We start from the raw sequence: 15156 nt of genomic DNA, 5'->3' as shown, positions 1-15156 counted from the left end.
TTAACAGTTCATTTCTTGTTATATATCTAACTATCTTTATAAATAAATATATTAAATTATCAGCAATTTGGTTTTATCTCTCTAGAGAACCCTGTCTAAAACAGATAGATATTCATATAATACAAAAGGGCAAATTTTCAAAATTTTGGTTCAGTACCGGTCCTTATAAATGCATGTTTCTAGTTTGTGGACCAGAGGTGAGAAAGTTGTGAGTTATAGGTAAATGTTCCTTTAAATCTAGCACAACATAATCCTCAAAGAGATAGCTAACTAAAATATAAACAACTTGCTTCTTTTCTTCTTTGTTGAAGGCTAAGGTTCAACTAAAACAAATTGTGGATCTTAGACGATCATAAACACAATGTAGTTTTCCTTTCAGCCTGAGACAAGAATATTGAAAAAAATAAAACTAAATTATATGCTGTATTATAGAATGAAACAAAATAGGCTGTTCTGTCTATACAAAATATAACTTATTGGCTCACTTCAGGGACTTCATCAATTGGAAAAAATAACTTTCTCCTTGGATTTCAGTAAGAAAGCTTTCTTTCATTATCTGAAAAATCCTTTGCAGAATGGTCAGTTTAGTTTTTACTATAAATTATCCTCTGAACATAAGATATATGTGTGTGTGTGTCTGTGTGTTGGCTTATTTTAAAATGAAAATTTGTTTATTACTCATCTAGAGTCATATTAGGATAGTGAATTGGTATCCAGAGCCATTGCTTAAAGACATCTCATTGACAATTACTTGCTAAATATTTTAGGGGGAAGTAATCTAAACTTTCTCTACCTCAGCTTTTTATACCATAAAATTGCTATCTTATTGTGTGTGTGTGTATGTGACAAGGGGAGAGTATATATATATAGTTTTCACACAGGTCATTACTTAGCCAATGATAACTATCATCTTTATTGTCAACATTATCAATTGTTTCTCTTAATAAAATATTATATAATTACATTAAATACATATGATTACATTTAAATACATATGACTGTGCCTCAACCTTTTAATGGCTGATCATTCAATTATAAAGATATCCAATGCATATGATGATCTGAGTTATGTTTCCATTATATCGCATATCATATTTTAATTTTTGAATTATTTAAAAAACAAATTCTTATAATTTTGACTTAGGGATCAAAAGTTATTAATATTTTTCCGGGTCGGAGAATACACAAAATGACACCATCCAAAAATAGACCTTGTGCTGTAGCGGGTTACGTACTGAGGGACCAATAGCAAAGTCAGCAGTTTGAAATGACCAGCTGCTCCTCAGGAGAAAGATGAGATTTTCTACTTCTGTAAAAAAGTATAGTCCTAGAAGCCCACAAGGGCACTTCTACTCTGACCTTCTGGCTTGCTATAAATCCAAATTGACTTGGTGGCAGTGACTGAGCTTTTGAAGCTATGGGCATATTAATTTTCATGAAAATCTTCAGAGATGATTAGTATTAGGTTTGCTAAAAGATGATAATACGTATCCCATGTTTCCACCACAATTTGAAAACTTATAGTGAATTTAATGAATATGTTTATTATAAGTTTGGATTTCTTAAAAAAAACTTTTGAACTAATAATTGGTTGCATTTGTTTGGACGGTAAGAATCTAGCATTTAAATTTCTTTGTTATTTTTATGAAATTACTTAGGAAGGGAGATATTTGTGGTAAAAGGTAAAAGTGAGACTTATAGATAAAATGAAATAATATATTACTCATACCTTTGTCATCTGTTATAGAAGTTGGTATGAATAATAATCTTGTCCACTTAATTGAGAGATGATCTTTTTGGTGGTAGGGTCTCATACATGAGATGGTCATGATGTAAATGTCATCTCCTCTGGGTCTCCACCTGTATGTCTTCTCCGATGTTTCTCACTTGCTACTTTGCTTCAGTTTCTTAGTAGTGCCTCCCTTAGGTTTTTCTGAGAATTATTTTGCTTGGCACTTGTATTAATCATTTATGTTAAACAAATTTATGTTTTTAACTGTAAAGTCGATGAAATGTGTGGGTTCCTTTCAAAGTAATCTCATTGCCATTTTATTATTTACATACACTTTTCATTTCAAAGAAATTTTGGATTCATGGTAAAATTGCAAAAAAACTCCCATCAATTTTCTATACACTTGACACCCAGTGCTCCCAATTATTTACATCTTCCAATATGCATTTACAGCAATTAACTTGTTACATATGATCCAAATACCTTCATTGTTAATGAATGTTTTTGTCTTGCTTTTTGCTAATTCCAAGATGTTGTTCAGTATATCTTTCACTAAATTGTCATGCTACTATTTCTTAATCTTCTCCTCTTTCTAATAATAACCTTGAGTGTTTTGAAGAACACAGGTCAGTGTTTCTCATTTTGGAAGTATCTTATTTCCTAATTGTAATTAGATTTAGGGTTGTTTGTTTGGTTTGGTTTGGTTTTTTCATTAAGGGAGATTATACCAGTAAAACCCTGTTTCCACCATTTCAAGTTAAAGCAACATATTGTCAAGCTGATCTATATTTTTCTAACCTCGAAGAAGTAGTGATTGGCCTTGCCCACACTTTGATTTAGAAATTGAGAAATTCACATCAATAAGGTATGTAAAGATTTCTTACCTATAATGATCTGAAACTATCACATGAGCAGTTTCCCAGGAATATCTGAAAATGTTTAAAGTAGGCCAGTAAGAAGACTATTTGTGATTTTTGTTGTGGTTAGAGGGTGGTACTGAATTGGGAGTTCCTGTGTGGGGAGGATTTGTAGGATTTCACTGTCCCGCTTTGGACATAGGCTGAAACAGGTTTTCATTTTAGCTTGCTAACATATAAACAAGAATATGAATATGTTCATTCAGATCTCTTTTCGATGCTAAACTGGTATTACTTCTGAATAGGTCTAGAGATTATCTACTTCGTGAGGACAGTCCAAAACTGTCAGTCCAAAACTGACTCCAACTAAGTGAAGGCAGGACATATCTCCACTGTGAAACTGGTTTCCCAGTTCTGACATCAAGCCCTTCCCATAGCCCTCATCTTCTCTACTGGGCTCCACACTTCACGGAAACAGCTGCACAGAACTTATATACTAGACTTACAACGACAGACGATCGTGTGGAGTAAAATTTTACAATTCAAGATCAGGATCAGTTTGGAAGGAACAGAAACTAACGGTAATCAGGACAGCTTCTCAGCTGCTCCTGCTCGACCCTGCTTGGGCCTTTGCCACTGGTTCCTGCTCAGGACCTTGAGGCCTCTTCTTCTATGCACAGATTCCAAGTGGGTCTAATGAACTGTTCTAGGGTTCTGATTCTTTGCAAAGTTATCCATAATTTCCACAGGATAGTTAGGTTCCACATGACAAAGCCTTTGCATAATCAATAAAACATTGGGGTAAGTATCTTCCTATTTCCCTTGATTCATAGTATGCACATTCTATATTTCAATTACTGACTGAAAAAAATGTTTTGTAGTGATTTCTTTTCATTTTGACATCAGCAAACAAAGGTCCTAACAGCTGCACTTCATTCATAGCATTAAAGTGGATTATTTTTTTAGAATGTAGACTTTCCCCAGTAGTACATGGGGTAGCTTACCTCCTACCACTGTATCAGTCAGTATCCACTGGTATTCTTACCTCCCATTGATTAACCTTTGGAATTAGAATGCTAAGTGTTTCCTTCTACCCTGACTGAGTCTGAAAGCTCTGTTGAAATCTGTCTTCTGTCTCTGGGTAACTCTGTTGATATTTGAAATACCAGGGGCCTAGCTTCCAGCATCACAGCAACACAACCCCCACAGTATGCACAACTGACAGGCAGGTCCATGCACGTTGTCATTGGGCTTGTTAGATGCCAAGTTGTTTCCAACCCCTAGACAACAAAATAAGGCCTGGTCCTGCACCAGCCTCACATGTGTTGCTTTGTTTGCACACATCGCTGCGATCACCATGTCAGTCCATCTCATTGAGTGGCTTTCTGTTTTCTCTGTCCTTGTACTTTACCAAGCATGATGTTCTTTTCCAATGATTGGTTGGTTATTAACAGAATTTTGCAGCCCTTTCTTTTCATTTTGGCTAATGTTTTATCAGTAAATCAAGGTTCTGAAAGCCTTATAGTAAATTCTTCTTTGAGAAGGCTTCTCTTCCTCAGGTGCCTTTTGATTGCCCTACAACAGTAAGGTCACAGCTCTGGCTATATCCAACAATGTTTCACAGCTATCCATAAGGCTTTCAATGGCTAATCCCACAGACTCGGACAGCCTAGTGTTACTGACTTGGTATTCAATATGTGTATGCAATATTTTCATTGTCTTAAAATATGTACAGCTTTTTAGAGAGATGATAGGTTGATAGAACATGTGAAAAATTTAAAAGTAAATGAGGTGAGAACTTGAAAAAATGCAAGATAATTTTATATTTCCAAATTAATTGTCAGGAGATATAAATAAAAGATATTTTTTGTGTGAGAAGTGGATCATTAAAATCAATAATTTATTTAAGCACTTGATAAATTTTTTATTTAATAATTTCTTTAAAAATGATTTTTTCTTTCTGATGGTATTCTTGAAAAGAGGATTACAGAATAGAACATAAAGGATTTTGCTCCTTCATTTCATAGTATGGTTTTCAGAGTCTTGGTGACTCTGAGCACTGTTATTAGGCTAGTATAGTTCTTTTCTCCCTCTGCCTTTTATTGTCCAAATTATCATAAATTGATAAAATGAGAAAGTTTCAATGAAACATTTTAGGGAACACAAGTAAATGCTTAGGTCTTGGTGTTTATTTTGAGGGAAAGTAATATTTTTACTCTATTTTTGTATATTTTAGCAATTCCACTGAAATTTCAATTAAAAATCACAGTTTTTCTTTTTGTTTTTTTAAGTCCAGACTTGAAAAAATTCCAGAAGAGATTTTCCAGCAATACATGAAGGTATGCTTGTTTTATCCAGTCACGCAGTAAGTGTGTTTATGGCATCTTCATGTGGAGTCTGTGACTGTGGTTAGGAATTGACATTAGGCTATAGAAACAACTTTTGAAACAGAAACCTATTTAAATACTTCAAATAATGACCTAGCAAATGACTTTTCTTAAGAGACTCAATGATTGGATTTAACTAAAACATAGTATTACTTTAATATTGTATTTGTTTGGGTTTTGTGTGTGTCTGCATTGACACTTGAGGCCAGCATTGGAATTACTATAGTTGCTTTTTTTCATTCATATCTTAAATGTACTTCAAATTCATTTTGATCATATTATTGTTCTCTTGGTGTGTAAACCTACTTTGTTTGCAACTAGATCTCAATCCTCAGCAAGTGGTTCTTATGTGGTTTGAGTCAGGTGTACCTTGGTCCTCAAAGGAACAGCCGTGCTGTCCAACACTTTAGAAAAGATCTTGTATAGTGTGATGGATCTTTTCATCTTTTGACTTTGATGCACACTGATTGAGGATCCAAGCAAGACAACATCCTTGACAACTTCAATCTCTCCTCCCTTTATTATGATGTTATCTATTGGTACAGTTGTGAGGATGTTTTATCACATTGAATTGTAATCCATACCAAAGACTGAAATCCTTGATCCGCATCAGCAATTGTTTCAAATCCTTCTCACTTTCAGCAAGCAAGATTGTGTCATCTCCATATTTCAGGTTGTTAGGAAGTTTTCCTCCATTCTTCTTCATATAATAGATATAATGGGAAGTAGAGGGAGAGCATACTAGTGTGCGTGTGTGTGTGTGTGTACACACATATATTCTACAGAGAACATTTACACATTTGTATTCTTTAAATTCACTGCAAATATATCCATGAATATTGTGGAACAAAAAGAGGGAAAACTATGAAAACTTCTCTGACATAACCAAACCTTGAAGGAATGAGATACCAGAAGCCAGAGGACCCGAACCATGGGCCTGGAGACTCGGAAACATGGTCTCAGTGAATACCAAGTCAACTGGCATATCCGTAATAGTTCATAAGAACAAAGTTCTCCAAATACACAGGATGAAACAACTAGAGTCTTTGAGATGCAGTCAACTAATATGGTCCTTCTAGCCACAATTCTTTGTGTGATGTATTGTAATTATAGATTCCTAAGGATGCTGTGCCTGTGATGTTAATTCCATTTTGGAAGGAGTTGTTTGTTAAGCTAATGGAAAGGGTTAAGGTTGGGTTAAGTTCTGATCTTAGTAGAGCCTTGCTGGTCTACACAGAGGATAAGAGAGAGGCTGTGGCCCTTAGTGACACTTCAGGTTCAGAAAGGAACTCAACTTTATGACTTGATTTTCAGTCAAACAATAGAAATATCTAAATGGGAAATAGTAGCATGAAGAATATATGCACAGCATAGAATAATGAACAATTTAAAATCAAGTGCAGTGTAAACCGAAAACACAGAGAGAAACTATTCATTGGAGGACTGTATTCAATGACAGAAACATGTACCTGAATTGTTGAATGAAAAAATTAATTTGCTCCATAAGCCTTCACCCAATCCACAATAAAATATTTAAGTATAAACACATGAAAAGTTCCTTTGAAAATCTAAGGCAAACCCATCATCACTAAAATAACAAAATTTCAACTTGATCCCCTGTTTATCCAAAGTTGTCCTTATTTTGTTTCTTGGTCTTATTTTCCATTTTGACCACCACCCCTATGCAGCCACTTACTTACTCTCCATCTTGAGTAAAGTTCAGCAATCTTTGTGGCTTAAGTTTCTCATGTAAAGAGAAACTTACATGAGAAGAGTATAACAGTTCCTATTTAGTAATATTATGGAATGGCTTAAGAGAAGTCTTGTGAGGCAACAAACACAGAGCCAGACATGTAGCATGTATTCAGTAAATGCTAGCACTTTACAACCAACCCCCACTATTCTCTATCATCACTCCCTTTCATTATTTAATTCATTTAGTGCTTTACTCTGCCTTCGGCTCTCTTTTCTTTGGGGTTGAGCTCTTTCATGTGGCCTTTGGCAATGGTTCTTCTGAAAAACAGCATGAGATAATTTATCTCTAAATCCTAAGCACTTATCTTGGCCCCGATTGTCAACCCCAGAGGTTCTGTTACTATCACTCATGTTGAATCATATTTTGATATCTGTTTCTGGTTCCATACTGCAACCTTCCTTGTGGGGAGCAGGCACCCTGCAGGAATGTGCCAATAGATTATGCAAAGGAAGTATCTGCTGTCTATTGAGAGGTGCTTGGTCAGTTTGTGCCCATTGATAGGAGGATGGTCATCACTGGAAACTGACCATAAGTTTGGATACCCATATATTGATGCCCTGCAAAGTTTTTTGAGGCCAAAAGAAGCAGATGAAAGAAAAAAGAGAGAGGATGCAAAGAGAAAGTGGAGGCAAAGAATATCCTAAAAGATCTGTTGCAAAAATCAAGGATTTAACACTGAAGACATGAGATGCCTAGAAAGGGCCGAGTAATAGAACGAACAGTCTGTCTTGAAGAGGCCAAAGGGAGTGTGGAAAGCCAAGAGGAAGGGAAAGGACTGTCCTGCACTGAAGAAGGAAGACTGCCTTTGTGCTTTTTGTTGCTGGGTCCCGGCCTGCTGATCTGATCTGTGTTGTCACCTATTTCTTTCATAGCAAACCAATTAACTTTAAGAATTTTTTTTGGCTTTTGATAGTTGATTATCCTCTGCTCAGGTTTAGGTTTCTTTGGGTTTATTCTACTTGAATATTTATTATGTATATTAGACTAATTTTCTCAAAACACCTAAGAATCTATAATCTTTTTTATATGCGGGTGCTTCAAAAAAAGTTTGTGGGAAAATTCCATTCTATTTCAGTTCCTTTTCTTTTCAAGTACTTTTTTAAGGCCCCTCTTATTATATGCAACTCTCTAATGTTGCTTCTGCAATCTTCAGCCACAGATGCATATTTTAATTATAATGTGATTTAGAAGCAGAACATTTCTGAGCTTAAATATAGAAAAAATAGAAGCATGTGGTGATAAACTGACTCTCCCTCTCATGCTGTGATAAAAGAAAGCACAACATAGTTAATCTTTGCAAATTGGTCTGAACACATAAATATAAATAACTTTTTTGAATATTAATATTGAAAATAAAGATGTAGGGTTCTAGATGTATACTAGTTTTTACTTCACAAGGAGTGTTATTTTGTGATACTTCAGTCTTCCTTATTCAGTCTCCAAATCTGCCATGTACATGAGACCACTGAAAATCCCAGGTTGCTATTAGGTGCCATTAGATTGATTTCAACTCATCATTACCCCATGCCACAGAGGACAGCTGCCTCATGGGATTGGTTAGGCTGCCACCTTCACAGGAGAGGATCACCAGATTTCTTCTGTGGAATCACTAAGTCGGTTCAAACCACCAACCTTCGAGTAGCAGTGAAGTGCTTACTTATTGAGCAACCAAGACTATTTTTTAAATATCAGTAGGATATAAACTTGCACTATTATGAAATATGTTTTAAAAACCTAGAGATATTTAATTTAGTAAAAGGTGGAATCAAAATTACTCATATGCAAGAGAGATCATTTTCGTATGAATTCATTGTCACCAAGGATAAGGTAAGATTTATAAATACAAAGTCAGACGGAAGTGAACGGAACAGGAAAAGGTGTTAGGGTTTGCTTTGATTTATGTTCCCCACTCCTGGCAAGCTGATTTGTGGAAAACTACCAAGAAGAACAGTTGGCCCGGGAGCAAACTGACTCCATTTTAAGGGAAAGTAATTCTAGTTATCTACGAGTTTCCAGAGAAACCTTGCAAGTTCAGTAGTCACTTGTTTATCTCTGAGCAATGGTGTTTTGCTGGCATTTCCACATTCCTTAAACCAGAACTGCACCATTTCTCTCGTTATGAATCCTCAGTGTGCTGGCATGCTAATGTTATGAGTGAGCTATGAATTATGAAATGTATTCATAAAACAAACATTTATAGTAGAATTATAACTATTGAAAGTTCTGACTCAATATAATTTATGTGTGTGAATGAGTGTGTGTGTGTTTGTGTATGTATTTTCAGGAATCCATGAATTGATTTTTCACAGAGTCCAATTCTAGAAACTGTACAGAATTCCAATGCCTGCATTTCTATTATTAGAACAGTTGTGATTTAATCGTGCTTTTTCTAACCTGTGAATGCCTAATTTTCTATACTATCTATATTTCTGTTGTCTTCCACAAATATTTTATATATTCAGAAAATGTCCTAGATGGTTCCGAAGGAAGCAAACAAGAAATACGTCTATTTGTATATGTAGAATAAATTTATATCAAGAAAATAACTCACACAATTGTAGATGCCGTCAAGTCCAAGACTGGGCAGGTACCAAGTTCATGGATCAAATAGTAGGCTGGGAATTTCCCCTGATTCATGAAACTGTGGGAATTGATGAATCAAATTAGGAAAGAGGGAACCGATTACAAGGAACTATATGTGACCTCCTCCCTGGGGGACGGACAACAGAAAAGTGGGTGAAGGGAGACTTTGGACAGGGCAAGATATGACAAAATAACAATTCATAAACTATCAAGGGCTCGTGAGGGAGGGGGGAGCAGGGAGGGAGGGGAAAAATGAGGACATCGTGCCGGGGGCTTAAGTGGAGAAGAAATGTTTTGAGAATGATGAGGGCAATGAATGTACAAATGCACTTTACACAATTGATGTGTGTATGGATTGTGATGAGTTGTATGAGCCCCTAATAAAATGATTAAAAAAAAAAAAGATAAGCATGAACCAACAAGTTGGTGACTACAGAGGCCAATGGATTCAAGGTCAGCAGGTCAGATGAGAAGCCACAGAAGATTCCCAGCTAGATAATATGGCAAGCTAGAGTTTGGGGAGCCAGATGCGTGATCAGACTCAGCAAGAAGAAACAGATCACATTCCTGACCTTTCAATTTCCTCAGGGCTATCACTAGAGTGAGTAAATCCACATCTTCTTACAACTACTTAGTTGCACTCTTTGGCTTGACTTGAGTTCCCTCATCTTAAAACTGCTTGGCTGCTTACAGCAATCACATCAAAGGCAATTACTTCTCTCAATTGTCAAGCAGTTGAGAATAGAGAATTGTCTGAAATTCCAACTGTCAAAGGAAGACATTTTTTTTTAATTGAGACTTCAAAATTTACTACTAATATTAATATGTCCTTTCTATAGTTTATTTCCTTCCATTAGGGTTAGCATATACCACCGTGTTCATCAGAGTAGACTAGAGAAACAAATACAGAGACACTCAGCTATGTGTTAGACAGTTTTATATCCAAGAGTAATTGTATATTAAGAAAAAATCGCAGCCCACTTCATATCAAGTCCATAAGTCTGATATTAGCTCATATATGTGATTCTATTCCCTAAATTCCTCTTTAGACTCACACAGCACATACACTGATGCTGAATGTAGAAAGATACAGTGGGTAGAAGGTCTTGTGGATCCAGTGACAGTGGAAGTATCTCAGTGCTGGTGGGGGTCTCCATGTGTCTCCTCCAGCTCTCTGGAGGAAAGGGAAGGCTGAAAGACTGGGTCTGACCTGCATTGCACCTCCAAATGATGTCATCAAGCAGAAACCTGATTGGCAGGCTAGACTCCACCTCTCCACAAGTTGACAGGAGATTATGTAACTGCCATAGACCATCCCTTGTTAACTTGACACTGGTACACAACTCTTTAGATATATATTATTTTAAAATAAATAATATCTGTACCCAACAGTGTAAAATTAAAATAAATACAATTCAATATGTGCCATAGCCTCATTTAAACTTAATATTCTATAAGTGAACAACAAAATAATATTCTATGCCTAACAATGGCAGTTAACACCTACACCTTAATCCAACAATCCTATGAAAATATTCCCCTACCTATAAAAGCTTGTAAACCAGCCACCTTATGCCTTTATCCTCCCAATTTTGAGTATGCAATTCCTATCCTTCCCACTTATATCAACCCAGTGATCTGAAGAGACAAGCATGATCTTTGATGTGAAGAATCTCCGTTCCAGTTGGAACCTTTGAGTCTGCATCCATAAGCAAAATCAAATCAGGACAGGCTGTCCATAAAGTCAGCAGCAATAAGCACCAGTTCAGCGACTCAAAAATGTTCTCTTCAGCTACTCAGGTTCTGTCCAACTCAATGTCAGTTTCCTTACTTAACCTCACCAGGGTGCCCATTAGCTGCCTTGCCTTTAGACCATGCACACTGTCAGAAATTCTCAAGAACCCTAGACCCCTGGGGCTAGGACTTGAACTTCAGACCACTCAACCCACACGTGTCCTCTCCTCTAGTCCTTGTGAACCAGGTCCACTGGTGTCAGTGGCCACTCAACCCATCTCTTAATTGTTGCATTTCTCCCACTTCCACTAGACAAGTGGATTTAGGTGGTCACCTAGCAAGCATTTCAGGCTATCTTTAACATTCAGTCCTAGAAAGGAGAGTTTCTTAATGGCTCCACTTTTTGTTCCATTTCTGGGCAAAGAACTTGTTCAAAATCCAAAAAGTCAAAGGGTTCCTTTTTTCCCCAATCTGTCAAGAGCACTCTAGGCAATTCTCTTCACCTGAAAATGCTCTGAGATCTCAAGATACGGGGTGGGGCTTATGCTTTCAGAGCCTTCTTTGCTGGTGTGTCCTAACCCATTTAAATTCCAATTTAATGCCAAAGGTAAGTAGGCTTACAAACTCTCCCTTTTTAACTTCCCAATCATCATTTCTATCAATCATTATATCAAAAACAATAGGAGGAAGAAAACAGTACAAACCTAGTAGAACCAAGTGCTAAACTCAATCTTAAAGCAATAAAATTCTATGCTTATCTAAACGTATCCGCTATGGATTTAGGCCTCTGGCTGTATTGCCTCAAGCCAGGGCCTTCTATCAGGCGTTTTGGCCTTATGTCAGGGGTTTTCACTAAGCAGCATAGTCTCTGAGAAATTCAACGGCAATTTTCCCCCTGAGATCAAAATTGACATTAATCACATTATTTTTCACCATTTCAAACAGGAGTAACCAAAGACAACAACCAAAGAAAATAATCAAAATTTTAACTTCACATTTTCTTTCTAGAAAACAACCCAGTATACTGCATGTCCATATCTGACCTCTGGCTACCCAAAGAAGAGAAATTACCATGAGGCAGAGGTGAAACAGGCATCCATTCTCCATCTTCATGATTTGTTTCTATAGGAACCAACTCCCAAGGTAGCTTAATCCCAAAGAAATTTTATATTGAGAAAACATCCCAATCCAGTCCATGTCAAGTCCATAAGTCTAATATTAGCCCACATGTCCAATACTAGTCCCTAAATTACTCTTTAGACGTACCCAACACATGCAATGATGCCAAATGCAGGAAGATCACAAGCCTCTGGGTAGAAGGTCTTGTGGATCCAGTGACACTGAAAGTATCTCAGTGCTGGCACAGGTCTCCACAGGTCTCCTCCAGCTCTCTGAGTGTCTCAACAGCAAGACAGGGAAGGTAGAAAGATTGGGTCTGGCCTCCAGTGAGCTATTTATTTCCTTTGTGCCTTCAACTGAGGTCATCAATCAGTAACCTGATTGACAGGCTAGCCTCCACCCCCTCACTCAATTTGAAAGGAAAGTATGTAATTGTCACAACCACTAAGTAGCTTGGCTATATACATTGAACTCTGAATATCCGACCTTAAATTAAAGGTATCTCTCTAAAGCTTTATGTGTGCTTTTTAAATCATGAAAAAAAACCTGAAATATAAAAACATAGAAATTATTAAAATTTAGGTAGTTTTCATAAAGCAAACATTTTGAAATTAAACAGGCAAAGAGTAAGCCCAGTTAGTAAAATTTTGGAAATGTCCAATACACTTCTTTGGTGCTATTTACTTTCTTGAACTATCATATTTAGCAAGAACTTTGAATAAAATTTCTCTAACTTACTTTGAAATCCAATATGTAATCAAAATTCATCCCCGAGGCCTGCAATTTGCTTTTGAGATTCAGGAACACTTGCCAAAACATTCTGTAAAATCTTTGCATGCACTAGCTATGGACATTTCAATTCAAAGAATAACCTATCTCTACTTTCAGTATTCTGATACGGAAATACTCTCCTGCATCTTCCAGCAATTTCCTCTTTTGTTTCTCTGTTTTCACAGTCCCCAAACAGAAAAGAACATATACATAGGAAGTGTACTTTTGCTGACACAATAAAACCATTTGTGATTTAGATTGCTCTTGTCAAAAGAAATGATTGTGCATTGTAGCAGGAGGGAGAAATGATTTTCAGAGATAATAGACTTTATCTCTAACTCCATCTGGCTTTCTTATTAGAAGGAAAGCCTTGGGCAAGCACTGTGAGCTGTGTCTTTCTCAGTTTCCATATCTTCAAAACAAATAACAGCAGCACCTAATCTTAGTTTCTATCATATAGCTGTGTTTTAATGTATTAAATTACATGCAGTATTATAAGCTCCTCCCATCATTTCCCCATTTGATCTTTTTTTTAAATTGATTTAAGTGATGCCACAGATTTTTGTTTATAACAGAAAATTTCAACAAAATTGAAATCAATTGGTTGAATTTAAACAGGACTAAGTTGGTTGTTTTTACTCCATCTGTCTTTAAATTCTACAGTTAACATTTCTAGCAGTATTTAATTTTAAAATTGGAGGCTATTCAATATAACATCTATACAGAGAGAAAAACAATGTAAATATTAAATAGCCCTTAATATTTTCTAAGAAATCCAAGACTCGGAGGTATGAGCTGTTAATGAAAAATGTGAAGGAAAAAAAAAAGAAAAATGCGGGTACCTGTTTGTTACATAACAGGGGAAAGTTTGAAAGAGCATAAATAGAGTGTCCACATCTTCATAGAAGAACTTCCATTCAGAGCAACCAAACGACTATGTGCTGAAAGGATTGAATGAATCACATTATGAAATCAGGCAGATAAACCAGATAGATAGATAGAAGATATTGTTCTGAGGGTTGAGAACAAGGATGTATAGTGCCTGTAGATGGAATAGTCGGAGCATCAGCATCCTCCATCTTATTTCAGTTAAAAAAAATCAAACATTTTGGTTGAAGAAATTAAATAACTCCTATAAAAATAATTACTATCAATAACATTTGGCAAACTTTCAACTGAATAGGTCTCCAGTCACTCTAGAGGATCAACAGTTGCCTACAAACACACATATGCACTAAACATACAATTTCTCACACACTTGCACATACATACAAAACTTCCATTCTGGACCAGTGCCCAATGTTAAATATGAAGTTTACCATATATGTGAGGGAATTTTGTATTTGAATAACAATAATAAAAACATTAATAGAAAGCAAAGACCACATTGTTAAAAATATAATTTGCTCTCTATGCCTCATTCTGGTGTGCCAATTCACAAGAGCGATGTTCCTGCTCAGAGCAATTCATTCCCAGAGATGATTTCAGGCCCAGCCTCAGCTGGACACCTAATGCCTGCACTCTATATGACAGTGCTACAGAGGACAGCTCTGAAGATATCATTCAGAGAGAGCAGCCTGTCTGACCCACCCACCAAGGGTCAAAAGAAGATGGGAGTACAACAGACCACTGATGTGCACGAAACCACTTTGTCCTGAAGAATCCTGAACATAGACTTCTGGCTTGGGGGGTGGAATTTGACAGCCCCTCCAAACTGGTTGGGGATAACTCACAAAGAGGCCACACTGAAAGACTAAAGGTATAACTGCAGGGTGTAGTGTAGGGGGTAACTTGACCACTTCATCCCTGACCATGGAAATAGCAAAGTAATCTTATAGGATGCTCACTTTCCGACACAATGGATGAAGACTAAAAGGATGTTTGTGTCGTTAGAAAAGTGGATCTGTGACAGGTAACCCTGAAAGAAACAGGGAGTGGACAGATGTTTTCTAACATGTCCTTCTCTCTGTGTAACATGGAGGTATTCATCTGCTCTTTATGATTCCTGGTAGACTTGTGACAAATATATATATAGTCTTTATCTATACAAGATATTCAGGTTAGGCAAATTTACGGACAGCAACTGGACCAACGTTACTTGGGGGCATGGTAGGGAGCCAATAATAAAGGGTACATGAAAATAGTGAGTGTTCTAAAATCGATGGCGAACTGTGTGTAGATTTTCCTGTCCTGTTTGAATAATTGAATTGTATCTGA

The sequence above is a fragment of the Echinops telfairi genome, unplaced genomic scaffold (assembly GCF_000313985.2).
Source record: "Echinops telfairi isolate 266 unplaced genomic scaffold, ASM31398v2 ScPeMD7_7469;HRSCAF=8507_1, whole genome shotgun sequence".
Classification (NCBI taxonomy): domain Eukaryota; kingdom Metazoa; phylum Chordata; class Mammalia; order Afrosoricida; family Tenrecidae; genus Echinops; species Echinops telfairi.
The sequence above is the reverse complement of the archived record's forward strand: the minus strand, read 5'-3'. Positions refer to the sequence as shown.